The sequence below is a fragment of the Lipotes vexillifer genome, unplaced genomic scaffold (assembly GCF_000442215.2).
Source record: "Lipotes vexillifer unplaced genomic scaffold, Lipotes_vexillifer_v1.1 scaffold756, whole genome shotgun sequence".
Taxonomy (NCBI): Eukaryota; Metazoa; Chordata; class Mammalia; order Artiodactyla; family Lipotidae; genus Lipotes; species Lipotes vexillifer.
Window position 1 is genome coordinate 1,100,519 of NW_006773042.1, and position 16,624 is coordinate 1,117,142.

The window sequence follows — 16,624 nt, forward strand, 5'->3', positions numbered from 1 at the left end:
TCACGGCACACTTGTTAGGATGGCTATTATCAGCAAGAAGATAACAAATGTGGGCAAGGATGTGGAAAAAAGGGAACCTTTAACACTGTTGGTGGGAATGCAAACTGACGTAGTCATTATGAAAACCAGTATGGCAGTTCCTCAAAAAAGTTAAAAATTGAACTACCATATGATCCAGCAATTCCACTTCTGGGCATAAATTTGAAGGAATTTAAATCAGCATCTCAAAAAGATATCTGCACACCATGCTCACTGTAGCATAATTCACAACAACCAAAATATGGAATTAACCTAAATGTCCTTCAATGGATGAATGGATAAAGAAAATTTTATATATTTAATATAATTCAGCCATAAAGAGAATGAAATCTTGCCATTTGAGAAAACATGGATGAACCTAGAGGGCATTATGTTAAGTGAAATAAGCCAGATAAAGACAAATACTGTATTATCACTTATATGTGGAATATAATTTTTTTTTTAAAAGCTGATTTCATAGAAGCAGAGAAGATAATGGCAGCTGTCAGGGCTGAAGGGAGAAATGGGGTGACATAGATCAAAGGGTACGAATTTTCAGTTGTAAGTGCTTAGGATCTAATGTACAGCATGGTGACTACACTTGGTAATACAGTACTGTATACTTGAAAGTTGCTGAAAGTAGATATTGAGCATTCAACAATTCTCACCAAATAAACAAAATAAGTAAATAAATAAAAATAACTATGTACAGTGATGGATGTTAAGTATCTTGCTATTGGTAATCATTCCACAATGTATATCAAATCATCATGTTGTACACTTTAAATATATACAATTATATTTGTCAATTATTCCTCAGTAAAGTTAAAAAAATAATTTTTTCCAGACTCTACTTCAACCAGAGGTAGTCATATGACAAGTTCAAGTCAATAAAATGAAAAGCTTTTTCTCTCCTGATGCAGGCACCATCCTTTCCTGTTTCTTCATTTTTCTTCTAGTATGGAACACAAAGGTGATATCCAGAGATACAGCAGCTATCTTGAAACTACGGGAATATGCATGAATATGAAGAAAGGCCTTCACCCCAAGACTGAGAGGAAAGACAGAAAAATCCCAGGACCTTGATGAAATATTTAAGCCATTGCAGTTTCCTAAACTGCTCTCTTCCCCCTTTTTGTCTAAGCTGCTATATTTGGGATTTCTATAGCCTATATCTTAACATGCCCAAAAGTCCTCTAGATCATGGATTAAATCAGTTATAATTTACCAATGTCTACTCCTAACTAGTTAAATGTTGAAATGACTTTTAGACACTAAGCAAAAGACTTTATATAATTTTTTTTCCTTTGTGAGTTCTTCCAGATCTAGTATCTCCTCTTCATTTCAGAGCTTTGAGCCGTTTGTGGAATCACTTCACATCTGATCCATTTCAAAGTAGTTTCACTGTCTATTATCTCTTAACCCACTCACAATTACTAGAATAATCTCCAAAACACCATTTTCTTTCCTTACAACCCCATTCAAAGAACCTCACTGACAACCCACTAGCCCCTGCACTGACTCTAAAACTCTTGGCTCAAGTTTTCTACCATTTGGAAATCTTCCAGACAATCTCTTCAATCTCATCATACATGCCCCTACACTCTAAACCTGGGTTCATCTTATGGTTTATTCCTTCCTCCTTGTCTGTGCCATTTCCTATGTATTTTCTGCCAACTTTCAACCCTCCACTATCCTTTTCCACCAAGTCTGAATTTGGTGATCTCTGTGATTACTATGACCTTGATTTCTAAAATTTTATTTGCAAATATTTAAGAAAATTCTATATAGTAAATACTCCCAATTAAATAAACTTCTTGAATGCAGGGATACTGTCTCTCTTGCACTCTGAGTGCTCAGCATACAGCAAGTAATAAATAAATGAACATGTCCAACATGATTACTTGAGTGTATGGTATACATTAACAAATTCAGAAACTATTCACAAGGCAACACTCAAAGATGTTATTAGATCTCAAAGATATCATGCAAGTATGGTTCATTAATACCTAATTTAATCCACTTAAAATCTGAATTGACCAAAAATATACAAAGATCACAGAAAATAAATGAGCTCATTTTATTGGAATAGAAATGTTCTTTCCCTCTGGGCAACCTGAATGGTCCAGTTACAATAAAAATCTAAGAACAGTTGTTTTCACAGTACAGGGTGCTCTATGCACGAATTTCAGGGTTAGGAGCATTTAATCAATGTACCAATCTGTCTCACCAATACACCCCCTCCCACTCCTCAAGTGCTCTATACTGGGATTTGTAGCTAAGAATAAGTATAGTATATTTAAATACTATATGACAATTTTAAAAATAGGAATTTTAACAGTTTAACTTAAAACTAAAACCTCAGTTAAGTTTTCTAAAATAATTAAAAATTTTATATAGTGTTGAAAATTGCATTTTATTGATATTAACCAAACTATGTAAGGAAACTAATGAAAAGTATGTATTCTTTTTATATTTTGGGCTTCATAATATAAAGACTAAGGTAGTTTCTTAAAAATAACTATAGAGTAAAATTTTATAAGAGAAAAAATTATCTTTAAGGCTCTAACTTGAACTTATCAAATGTAACTATACTATACATACATCAGATTGCATTGTTTTTCTCTGCACAGAAAATATTTCTTGGAATAGCAACTTTATTTTCAAATTTGAATTATTTTTAGTATTTATACTTTACAACTGCAAAGTCTTAAAATTTAATGTCAGTAGGGATCAAAATGAGAGTTTTTGCTCCTCATTTAAATCTTGGCAGCCTTAACTCTCAAAACTCAGATATAAAATTTGATTTAAAAGCCCACTAAGAACAAATTGCTTAATCAGAAATCTGGACTTCAAAATTAAGGTATTTCACCACCCACAAAATACAGGGAAAAGAAACACATATGGCCACAAAACATAAAAATGCTCATTTTCATGTAATGCTTTGTGGATCAGAGTTAGGGAGAAGAAAAAGAGACATGTTTTTCTTGCTTAACCAATTACTGAAATCCCTAAACAGTAGCTTTGAATAACCTCTTTTCATCATAAACACACACAGATAACATTATGTTTCTTTACACTGTGCTATCCTAGTTGTGGTTTGATCGCAACTCACATATATCTCTGAAAATGTATAATAAAGTCACAATTCCATTTTAATTAGCCCTGAACCCCAAGTTTACAATATTTAAAGATTAGGCTAGGTAATCTAAGTTCATTATAATGCTACCACCCCAATAATCTGTGCTTCCACCTGAAAATTAAGAAATTCTAGTCATTTCACATCACTCAGATCTCAAGACTCAGCAGGATCTTTTTCTTCAGCCTTTTTGTCTGTTTGAAAATTGTCCAGCACAGGCAATTTTGAGAGTGATTATGAGCACCAAATTACTTCTCTCTGAATCTTAGTTTCCTGATTTACATTTAAGCACATAATTGTAAATAATATCTATCTTCCAGGCTTCTAGTAAAAACAAAATACCTCAACCATCATACCAACAGGGTGTCTTCTGAGCTGCTTTAACTCAGACACAATTGCCTAGATACTAAATTTACTTTATACATCCCACAGTATTTCAGTAACTCTTCTTCATGCCTCTCAATCCTGGTCAAGTGGGTGAAAGAGATATGAAAGGGAACGAAATAAGAAGGACACTAAATTTCCTTGATACAAGTTTTCTTTGACATGTAATAATGTGTAAAATTTTATTCACCCATTCACAAGAGAGCTGATTCTCATGAGCAAAGCAACCTTGATAGGAAAGCTACATTTAGAATGGACAGTGGGTGGGGATAGCACCAGACATAAAGGGTCATGTGGTCACCGGAACTGGGATGCCTCGAAGCTTGGTGCAGGAGGGGAAGAAGAGCTATTAAACACTGAGGAAAAAGTGGTGTGACAGTCCTGTGGTGAGAGTGAAAGAAGCAGAAATTTTCAGAATTCATAAATAGAAAAAGTGAAATCTGAAGAAAAACTTTAGAAGCTTTCTGGGTAAAATGCTACAGAAAACTGAATACTGTGCCTTTAAGAAAGACTAAAGTCACCTTTAGGTAAACTTTTAAGACAGGTTTCTATTCCTTTAAATGTGACACAGCAAAGATGAGACCGAAAGAGGCTGGGTTTTAAGGTTTTAAGCGATGGTGTCTATCATTCATCCATTCAACAAGTATATATATAATTGAGTGCTTAACTGACGCAGACACGGTAGTATACTCTGCAGGGCTACCATGCAGAATTCTAGACCTCAGATTTAGTACCAGATGCCTCTAAGAGGCAGCCTAGAACTAAGTCTAGAGTGCACTTCACCATGCCTGTCAAACTCGTAGACTCAGGATGCAATGGACTGAATGTAAGACAAATAGTGTGCACTATTATGGTTCCTGGTACAGCATTACAAAGGAAAAAGAGACATTACTGAGGTAAGTACAATCTGAGAAGGTCCTTTTTGGTGCTGAATATACAGAAAAGCAAATCCTATATAGCACTATTATCTGTGCACCATATGAAGGAAGTCTAAGAAACTCCCTTGGAGTTGCAAATTGGACATGAGTTTTGATCCAACTTACAAGGATACAGGAAATCTTAAGATATTTGAGTTCCTTTTGGATGGGAGAGGTGAGGTTGAGGGGAGATATGCTTGAACGGGCTCAAATACTTTGCCCTACTTCTATTGCCCAAGACCAGATTCTTTAACAACCTGGCTGCCACTATTGAACTTGTAATTGAGCAAGCTTTGTAACCAATGATACAAAGCTAAGTGCTACCAGAAACTTGAGAAAATTTTGGAAAATACCATGCGGAGAAAGAGAACATAACTGAGTCATAGTTAGAGCATGCACTAAAATTGGCCAGGAATGTCAAAAGAAGTGCCAATTTTTAAGTGTTCAAATGGACTGTGAACTCAAATAACTACAGAAATGCAGTTAACATAAGTAAGGCAGGCCTGACTAAGTGGAGTGAACCAAAGAATGTCTTCATCTGAAAGAAGTTATTTAGGTCCAACTGACTGTGGCTGTTTTATTGTCATATTGTGCAATTTTTCAAAAGAAGTCAGAAATTAAATTTGCATGTGGAATTTAATAATTAAAATGTAATCGACTAATTCAGTGCTTAAAAACTACATGGGTCAAACAAAACTTCTCTGTAGGCCAAATACAGTACCTGGGACACGGTCTCTGGTTATTCCATTATAGACGGCCAGCTGTGAGTCCAACAAAGAATCTTCAAAATGAGACTTAATAGATATAGGCAATTTTTCTTTTAAAATATATTTCTATGTTTTGTTTTTTAAAATAAAATGTGACTATACAAGCCAAAACTGTCCCAACTTCACCAAGATATATCCTTGAAACAACATCTCCCAGCAGTTTTTCTCTCCTTATTATATTTACCTTCAGATAAGAACAGTGATTCTAGTATGAATCTTAACTCCGAAAAGCTTGTTTTCAGTACAATTTCTAAAGAAAATCATAGGGGAAAAATCAGAGGTGAAGACAGAAGAACACAGAACTGAAGAACTGAACGCAACAGATTTAACAAAAGTTATCAATAAAACAGCTTCTCTCTTTTGGCCTCTTATACAAACACAATTAAAGATATTAGAGAGTTCAGGAGTATTATAATCACGTGTGGTTCATAGACTTAAGATTGCCTTAACACAGGATATACTGGACAGATTGAACTTTTATTTGCACACAGACATTTCTGATCAATAGACAAAGATTTTGGAGTAAAAATAAGTAAATAAATAAAAAGGGGAGAAAATAAAATACTTTTATAAAACAACTCCAACTCTAGAGAGAAAAAGAAAACTATTTCAAAAACAAAACCAATGATATTACCAACTTTTTGCTTAGGAACAATTAAGATAATGATTAGATGGTTTTTAAAAATCTTTTGTAGGTATAATTTATAAATGGTAATTATTTGCATTTTCCTGGAACACTATCTTATTCATGAAAATATTGGCTAAAACAATTTAATAATTTAACATACAATGTCAGTGTGAAAATTAGTCTTTTTCACTTGAGTTTTATTAAAAACACCTTTCTACATATTAGTTTCATGCTAAATTAGATTTACTAACTTCTGTTTCTGGATGGCTTGGAATTAGGCAACCAACTGCCCCAGTTCACCTGGAAAAGAAGTTTCCTGGGATGCAGGATCATCAGTGCTAACGTGGAACAGTTGGACAAACTGGAACAGTGGTCACCCTAGTTAGAATATATTTATGGCCAGTGTTCCCTCTGAGAGCAAAACAAAACTAGATAATATAAAGAAACCATTTATGTGAAGACAGATGAGATCTGCTAAGGTAACAAAAAAGGCAGATACTACAACTCCAAACTTGAAAACCTTACAAAAGGTGAGCTAAGATTTGCAGCTGATTTTACCTTGGAGGCATTTACCAATTCTAAGCAAAGGAAGGAGGTTGAGACTCCAGACTGCTGTAGCAGAGCTTTGGACAGCAATCTAGGACTTCCAATTACAAGGGGAGTTTTCCCTTCAGGACATTTACAGAATTCTTGTCCTATGTGGAAAAGACTGAAAAGTAACGCAGAGTTTTTGGCATTCTCGTGTGTCAAAGATTAGCATTCAGTACATGCATGACAGGAGAGGGAACACACACACACACACACACTCACACACACATATCATTCAGTACATGCCAGGAGAGGGAACACACACACACACACACACACACACACACACACACACACACACACATATCAAGCTCCCAGTTAAAAGACCTGGAGGGCCAAGGGTAATCAAGAGGTGAACTAAGTTTCTTTAGAACTTAACCTTGAATCAACATAGCCACTGATTAGATTAAGGTGATCCGCCATCACTGTTGGCATAGTGGAGCAAAGAATGACCCCAAGGAGAATTTTTTTTTAACAAAATATCCAATTGAGCAAAATTTATTAGGCATGTCATGAGACAGGACCTCATGAACAAAAACCAAGTGAAAAAACAAGTAACAAAGGAGATAATCCAATGTTGGCATTAACTGACACCACCTTAAATATAATTACCACATCAGAATAAAGGATGAGCAAAATAGATTTAAAAAATATTAAGAATGTCATCAGATAAAGCACGCAAGGGGGAAAAAAATCTAAAATTTAGAACACCTTAGATGGGTCTGAGAGCAGATCAAACAGAGCAGACAAAATTAGTGAACTCAAAGACAATGGAACAGAAATAGTCAAACTGAAGGAGAAAAAGTGTAATGTAAAAAATAGAAGAGTGTAAGAGATATGAGGCATAGTCAAAAGTCTAATAATAATACATAATTGGATTCCCAGAAGAGGAGAAAATGGGGCAGAACTAATATTTGAAAACAGCCAAGAATCTTCCAAAACTGATGAAAGACATTATCCCACAATTTCAGAAAGTTCAAGAACCTTAAGCAGAATAAAACGAACAAAACAAAACCTAGGAAAATTAGTCATAGTAAGATTACTGAAAACCAGAATGAAAAATCTTTACTAATAGAAAAAAGATATATTGCTTTAAGACGTACAAACTTCTCAAAAAAATATGGATGCCTGAAGATTTGGAATAATATTGATATTTATGTTATAAAAGCCAACCTAGAATTCTATATCTAATGAAAATATCAAATTTAAAGGTAAACTATTTTTTCACACAAAAACTGAGAGAATTTATTATCAAGAAACATACACTAAAGAAAATATTAAAGGAAGTTCTTCAGGTGGTTGAAAAAAATGAAATTGAAGAAATGATAAGCAAAGAAAATGATAAATATGAAGGTAGAAATAAATACTTACTGGATAGTATCAAATAATAGTAATAATAATTCTAATGTCTTATGTGGTTTAACATATGTAAAATTAAAAGGCAGAAGTAGATAAATGGAGTTAAAGTGTTCTAAGGTTCTACAGATAGTCAAAGGTTCATGTTATAGCCTGTAGTAAAAGACTGCACAAATAGCTGATTAACAAAGGATATATAACAAGCCAATGATGCATATTATAATCCCTCATATAAGAATATATAACTAAGGTAACTGAAGGTAAAATGAATCATAAAAGTTAATTCAAAAGAAGACAAAAAAGAAAAAGGCACTGAAAGCAGCTGGGTCATAGAAAACAAATAGCAAAATGGTAAATATAAGCCCAAATGTATTCACATTAAATGTAACTGGACTATATACACCCATTACAAATATTATCATATTGGATAAAAAGAACAAAACCCAAGTATATGCCAATTGAGAGATACACTTTAAAGAATATAGAATGTTTCAAAGTATCATGATGGAAAATATTTATCATACAAATACTAACCAAATAAAACTCATAGCTAGTCAGACACAGGGTACTCTGAGACTCAGAAAAGGAAACTGCACATAATCAGAGGTGACAATATCTCAAGAAAACAAGGCAAATAGATTTTACATGTGATAATAAGAGTATCTCAAAACTGTATCCCTCACCACATGGAATCAGGAAAGTACTGCACTTCAATGTAGCTGATATAAATAAGGAGGAAACTGCAGTATGTCAATGGATCCATTACGTTTTATTGATAATATTTAGAAATATTCGTTGGATAACGAGATTTGACTATATGCCTCATATTAAGATGAAAGATTTTTTTTTTTTTTTTTTTTTTTCCTTGCGTTATGCGGGCCTCTCACTGTTGTGGCCTCTCCCATTTGCGGAGCACAGGCTCCGGACGCGCAGGCTCAGTGGCCATGGCTCACGGGCCCAGCCGCTCCGCGGCATGTGGGATCTTCCCGAAACGGGGCACGAACCCGCGTCTCCTGCATCGGCAGGCGGACTCTCAAGCACTGCGCCACCAGGGAAGCCCAAGATGAAAGATTTTAATGACAAATTAATGAATATCTATCCGTAGAGAGGGGCAATTCATTTATCTACTTGATGGAAACTCTAGTAACCATTTCTTATTATATTTTGTTTAAATACCCAGTGGCTAGCCTACTGCCATGTGTTTGTTAAATGAATGAGCTGGGTAGATAAAAAACGTATACGTATTTGGGCAACCATGGAAGCACAACTAGCAAGGAAAGCAGCCTCTGGAGTAGCAATTCCTCTTCTTTTATCTGAAATTTTGGCAACTTGAATTTATGTAATATAGTCAGATTAGGAGAATTATCTAAAACAGGCGTAGCAAACTTTCTGTAAAGGGCCAAACAGTAAATATTTTAGGCTTGTGGGACATGCAGTATTTATTGCAACTACTCAACTCTGCCATGATTTGTAGCATGAAAGCAGTCATAGATAATAGGCACATTATATTGTGCCTATAGTGTGCCTATATTCCAGAAAAGCTTTATTTATAAAACTTTTGATCTAGAGCAGTTCTCAAAAGTGTGGTCCCTGGATGAGCAACATTAACATCAGCTGGGAACTTGTTATAAATACAGATTCTCAGCTCCACCCCAGATCTATTAAATCAGAAACTGAAGGGAACTGAACCCAACAATCCATACTTTGCAAGTCCTCTATGTGATTCTGAAGCTTGATTAAGCTTGAAAACCACTCATTAGGGAGCATGCTGTCATGAAACAAATCCAGTCTCCTCCTGTACTGAATGTGAAGATTTAAATACCAAAGAAATGGAGAAACCAAACACCCATCCTTAGGTCCCATACCTACCCTCAAGTTCAACAACCAAGGCCTAAAAGCAGTTTAGGAATAGAGTGGTGCAAACTACTCTGTATAAAATAAACTACAGGGATATATTACACAGCTCAAGGAATACAGCCATTATTTTATAATGTTATATGTAATGGAGAATAATCTATAAAGATATAGAGTATAATCTATAAAAATGTTGAATTACTATGTTGTACACCTGAAACTAATATATTGTAAATCAGCCATACTTCAATCGGAACAATAATAAAATAAGGAAGATACTAACTCTAAATACATTAGTTCTAATTGTCCTAGAAACTTTATTTTAAAATAAAGTCAAATGAAAAATAAGATTGATATTACATACGTTTACAGAACACTTGAGTATTACAGATTCTAGTTGCATGTTTTTTTTCAAATTTACACTCATAAGAAATCCTAATATTTATCTATAATTATCTCTACATTAAATAATTTCATATCAAAAATGTGTATTTATATCACAAGTAAGACACTGAAATCTTGGCACAACAATGCTTTAAAAGAATTATTAACTTTTATGTCAAACTAAGAATCCATGAGGCTTTCTGTTCAAGATGTACCACACACATATATTCTTTCCCTCCTTAGACTCCATTAAAATAATAAAGTATAAAAAGGTATAAACCAAAATTGAAGAGCTAATATGTAGACTTCAAGAGAGTCCAAGAAACTTCTAGACACACAGAGGACATAATGAGTGCTGAGGCAGAGTCAAGAAAGAAGCTACAAGAAACAAGAGAAGTAGAAGATGCTGCAGCAGAGGCAGCTGACCTACCCAAGCAGAACTCTGGGGCTTCTCCTGAGTCCAGATTGCCATATACAAAGGAGGATGAGTGAGACGGGGCAATAACAAAAGGATTAATTGAAGATCTAAATGTGGGACAGTTTTTTCTCAGAAAATTTATCCCAGGGCGGGCGAGGGGTGGGGGAATTCTTCTCTAATGAAAATTACATAAATTACAGAGAGATAGGCCACTAGGATGGGTGTGGATAGTTCGTGATAAAGTTCTCCATGTTCTGAATTTTTGGAGTTCCCTGGCATAATACCTGGTTCTCTGCTCACTAACCTACTTACCTCCAAAGAAAGCTTGACAGAAAATAATCCCTGCCTATATAGACATTATCTCTTAAGTCTGTACCAGATCACAAATAGTGTTATATATCAGACTCAGAAGTTTCATTTTAATCTAAGATGATAAACCACTGAAAGATTTTCAATAGAAACATGACATGATTGGGTTTACATTTTACTGAAAGACAATTCTAATACTGTGGAGATGGACTAGAGACTGGATGAAGGTAGGGTAGGAAACTAGAGTCAAGGATACCACATAGGATGCTGTAATAATCCAGGTGTTAGGTACATATTTCCTGTATTAGATACTGAATGAAGAGTCTGAAATGAAGTGGTGGGGATGGAAAGAGGTAGGAACAGACTTAAGATTCAAAGTCAGATCTTGGTGACCTATTTGGCTGAATAAGGGAAGGAGACAGATGACTCTGAAGGAGAATGAGCCAAGGATAAATCTCAGGTTTTTAGTTTAGATAACTGCAAGAATGGCAACATCATGCAGTGCGATGGGAAATAAAAGGTTTGAGGCAGAGGTTGAGTTCAGATTCGCACACATTAATAAAATAACCGGAGTTAAGGTTCATCTTATCTTGCCTACAGCTTTGTTTCTGTATGTCCTGTGCACACTAGTTTACTAGTACAACAAAAATGATGCATGCCTTAAATAAAGGAGCGCTATAGGAATTCAATGGATAGATTTGAGAAGGCTTACTAAGGAGGTGGTAAGTTGGGTTTTAAGGAACTTAAACATGTGAAGTGGAAGGCATTCAAAGAACTATAAATGTACCTGAAAAAGATATGTTCCCCCCCAAATGAATAGGAGGACAAATACAATTTCCCACTAATTTATATTATAAAATGTGATATGTTCCTTCAAAGAACTTATGTGCTCCAAGCCATGTGCTGGACAATACAGGAAGAGAAATGCTAGTCAACTATGTACTGGTTGCTAGGCACATTTTTTTTTAAATGTGTAAGATAAATTCCTACTTCAAGCTAGTGGTAGGTTTCCACATTGTCAATGCACACCAGACAGTACAACAGAGGAAAATAAATAATGCTGGGAAGGGCTGAGGCATTTTCCAAAATAAAGAATATCAAAAGGAGCAAGCCAAAGCTGCTTAACAGTTGGAGGACCCCATTTTCAAAAGAAAAAAGTTTCAGTTAATCTCAAAGGGAAATTATTTTGTAAGTGCATTTCAAGAAACTCAATCTCCTTATAATAGGATATCCTAGAACTCTCATTTTATAATATTTCCAAATTATGCTAAACAATTATAATTATGTAATTCCAAAAAAATGATTTTATTCAACATATAATCATTAAATAAAATCAAGAGCGAACTCCATGTTGGGCACTTTTCAGAATACTTCAAAACTCTGAGGAAACCAGAACACAAATTACAAGTTAAGCAGGACAAAATTCTGATTTACCTAACAAACAATGATTTAAATATCAATGATATTAACAATTATCTATTCTAATATTAAAATTCTAGGTGGGATTATATCCAAAATAAATCTAAATGGATTTGCGAATCATTAATTAGCATTCTCAAGCCTATCTACCAACCACATAAAGCAGTACTTTTGGGTATTCTGGCATTCATCAGGGTCAAAGGTATACAATAAAACTTTGACAAATTCCAAACTGGCACTGGGGTTAATGAGATCATTTTATGTGGAAATTTTCAAGCAGATGAATTTTTCTCCATTCATAATATTTATTAAGAACAAAATATTTTACTTAGCTATTGGTAACTTCATTGAAGTCTTTACTTAAATAACAATTAGGACTCCTATTTTCAAGAAGATAGAGTAAACATATTTTATATATATATATATATATATATATATATATATGTAAAATAAGTCAAGACAGAGGGACTAGCTACAAACTTAGGACCAAAGGAAAAATACAGTGTTGCGCTCCCTGGGTTTTCTTTTTGTTTTTTTTTCCTATATCAGACTGGATACTAGAAAAGCTGGCAACTTAGAAATGCCAATGGCCACAGAAAAGAGGGGGAAAACAAAAGCACCACCCCAAATCTACTCTAACCAAAGAACAAGGGGCATCCTAACAAGACAAAACATTTTCAGACAATAACCACTTTATTCCAACCAAACACCAGATAAAAACTGCAGCCCCGGGCTTCCTTGGTGGCGCAGTGGTTGAAAGTCTGTCTACCAATGCAGGGGACACGGGTTTGTGCCCCGGTCCAGGAAGATCCCACATGCTGCGGAGCGGCTGGGCCCGTGAGCCAGTGAGCCTGCGCGTCCGCATCCTGTGCTCCACAACGGGGAAGGCCACAACAGTGAGAGGCCCGCGTACCGCAAAAAAAAAAAAAAAAAAAAAAAAAAAAAAAATAGAAACAAATGACAATGAAACCATGACAACCCAAACACTACGGATGCAGCAAAAGCAGTTCTAAGAGGGAAGTTGATAGCAATACACTGCTACCTCAAGAAACAAGAAAAATCTGAAATAAACAACCTAACCTTACACCTAAATCAATTAGAGAAAGAACAACAACAACAACAACAAAACCCAAAGTTAGCAGAAGGAAAGAAATCATAAATATCAGATCAGAAATAAATGAAAAAGAAATGAAGGAAACAATAGCAAAGATCAATAAAACTAAAAGCTGGTTCTTTGACAAGATAAAAATTGATAAACCGTTAGCCAGACTCATCAAGAAAAAAAGGGAGAAAACTCAAATCAACAGAATTAGAAATGAAAAACGAGAAGTAACAACTGATACTGCAGAAAAACAAAGGATCACGAGAGATTACTACAAGCAACTCTATGCCAATAAAATGGACAACCTGGAAGAAATGGACAAATTCTTAGAAAGGTATAACCTTCCAAGATTGAACCAGGAAGAAACAGAAAATATAAACAGACCCATCACAAGCACTGAAATTGAAACTTTGATTAAAAATCTTCCAAAAAACAAAAACCCAGGAACGGATGGCTTCACAGGTGAATTCTATCAAACATTTAAAGAAAAGCTAACAACTATCCTTCTCAAACTCTTCCAAAATATAGCAGAGGGAGGAACACTCCCAAACTCATTCTACGAGGCCACCATCACTGTGATACCAAAACCAGACAGAGATGTCACCAAAAAAAAAAGAAAAAAAAGAAACCTACAGTCCAATATCACTGATGAACACAGATGCAAAAATCCTCAACAAAATACTAGCAAACAGAATCCAACAGCACATTAAAAGGATCATACACCATGATCAAGTGGTTTTATCCCACTTTATTGAGGAATGCAAGGATTCTTCAATATACACAAATCAATGTGATACACCATATTAACAAAGTGAAGAATAAAAACCATATGATCATCTCAATAGATGCAGAAAAAGCTTCTGACAAAATTCAAAACCCATTTATAATAAAAACTCTCCAGAAAGTAGACATAGACGGAAGTAACCTCAACATAATAAAGGCCATATATGACATACCCACAGCCAACATCATTCTCAATGGTGAGAAACTGAAACCATTTCCACTAAGATCAGGAACAAGACAAGGTTGCCCACTTCCTCCACTATTAGTCAACATAGTTTTGGAAGTTTTAGCCACAGCAATCAGAGATGAAAAAGAAATAAAAGGAATCGAAATTGGAAAAGAAGAAGTAAAACTGTCACTGTTTGCATATGACATGATACTATACATAGAGAATCCTAAAGATGCTACCAGAAAACTACTAGAGCTAATCAATGAATCTGGTAAAGTAACAAGATACAAAGTGACTTCACAGAAATCTCTTGCATTCCTATACACTAATGATGAAAAATCTCAAAGAGAAATTAAGGAAACACTCCCATTTACCATTGCAACAAGAAGAATAATACCTAGGAATAAACCTACCTAAGGAGAAAAAAGACCTGTATGCAGAAAACTATAACACACTGATGAAAGAAATTAAAGATGATACAAACAGAGGGAGAGATATACTATGTTCTTGGATTGGAAGAATCAACATCGTGAAAATGACTGTACTATCCAAAGCAATCTACAGGTTCAGTGCAATCCCTATCAAACTACCAATGGCATTTTTCACAGAACTAAAACAAAAAATTTCACAATCTGTATGGAAACACAGAAGACCCCGAATAGCCAAAGCAATCTTAAGAAAGAAAAACGGAGCTGGAGGAATCAGGCTCCCAGACTTCAGGCTATACTACAAAGCTACAGTAATCAAGACAGTATGGTACTGGCACAAAAACAGAAATATATATCAATGGAACAGGATAGAAAGCCCAGAGATAAACCCACACACATATGGTCACCTTATCTTTGATAAAGGAGGCAAGAATATACAATGGAGAAAAGACAGCCTCTTCAATAAGTGGTGCTCAGAAAACTGGACAGCTACATGTAAAAGAATGAAATTAGAACACTCCGTAACATCATACACAAAAATAAACTCAAAATGGATTAAAGACCTAAATGTAAGGCCAGACACTATAAAACTCGTAGAGGAAAACATAGGCAGAACACTCTATGACATAAATCACAGCAAGATCCTTTTTGACCCACCTCCTAGAGAAATGGAAATAAAGACAAAAATAAACAAATGGGACCTAATGAAACTTCAAAGCTTTTGCACAGCAAAGGAAACCATAAACAAGATGAACAGGAGAAAATCTATAAGATGTAGGGCTTGGTGAAGAGTTCTTAAACCTGACACCAACAGCATGAAAATAAATAAATAAAAAATAAATTGGACCTCATCAAAAGTGAAAATCATTGACCTTCGAAAGATACTGTTAAAGGATAAAAGGCAAGCTACAGAATAGAAGAAAATATTTGCAACCCACATGTCTGACCAAAGACCTATACCTAGAAAACTCTCAAAATTCAACATTAGAAAAACAAATAGAAAATGGGCAAAAGAAATGAAGAAACATTTTACTAAAGAGAAAAAATGGATGACAAACATATGAAAATATGTGCAACATCAATAGCCATTAGGGAAATGTAAATTAAAAACCATGATTAGACATTCATAGCAGAACAGCTAAGATAAAAAATAATACCAAATGTTCATGAGGAGGAAAAAATGACTCTCACAAACTGCTAATGGGAATACAAAATGGTACACCACTCTGCAAAATACTTTGGCCATTTCTTTTTGAAAAACTAAACACATACTTACCATTAAACCCAGCAATCACATTCCTGGGCATTTAACCCAGAGAAATGAAACCTGTATAAAAACTGGTACACAACTGTTCACAACAGCTTTATTTGTGATAGCCAAAAACTAGAAATAATCAAAATATCCCTCAATGAGTAAATAGTTGTACAAACTGTGGTACATAAATACCATGGAATATGACAACTCAGTAATAAAAAGGAACAAATTGCTACATCCAACAACCTGGAGGATCAAGAGAGTTATGCTGAGTGAAAAAAGCAAATTCCCAAAAGTCATAACCTGTATGATTGCATCTCAATGGCAAAATTATAGACATGGAGAACAGTTTAGTGGTTGCCACGGCTTAGGGATGGTGGAAATAGGAAGGGGAGTGTTGTGTGTGCAGTGGACGTGGGGAGCTGGGCGTAATTTATAAAAGAACAGCATGATGGAGAAGTCTGTGATGATGAAATAATTCTGTATCTTGACTGTAGTGGTGGTTACACAGATCTCCAAATGTACTAAAATGGTACAGAATTATACACACACTGTACCAAGTCAAATTCCTGGTTTTGATATTGTACTGTAATTATTTAAGATGTAGGCACTGGGAGAAAACTGGATATAGAGTACATGTGGAACTCTCTGTACTACTTTTGCAACTTCAAGTTGCAATCTATAATTATTTCAAAATAAAAAGTTA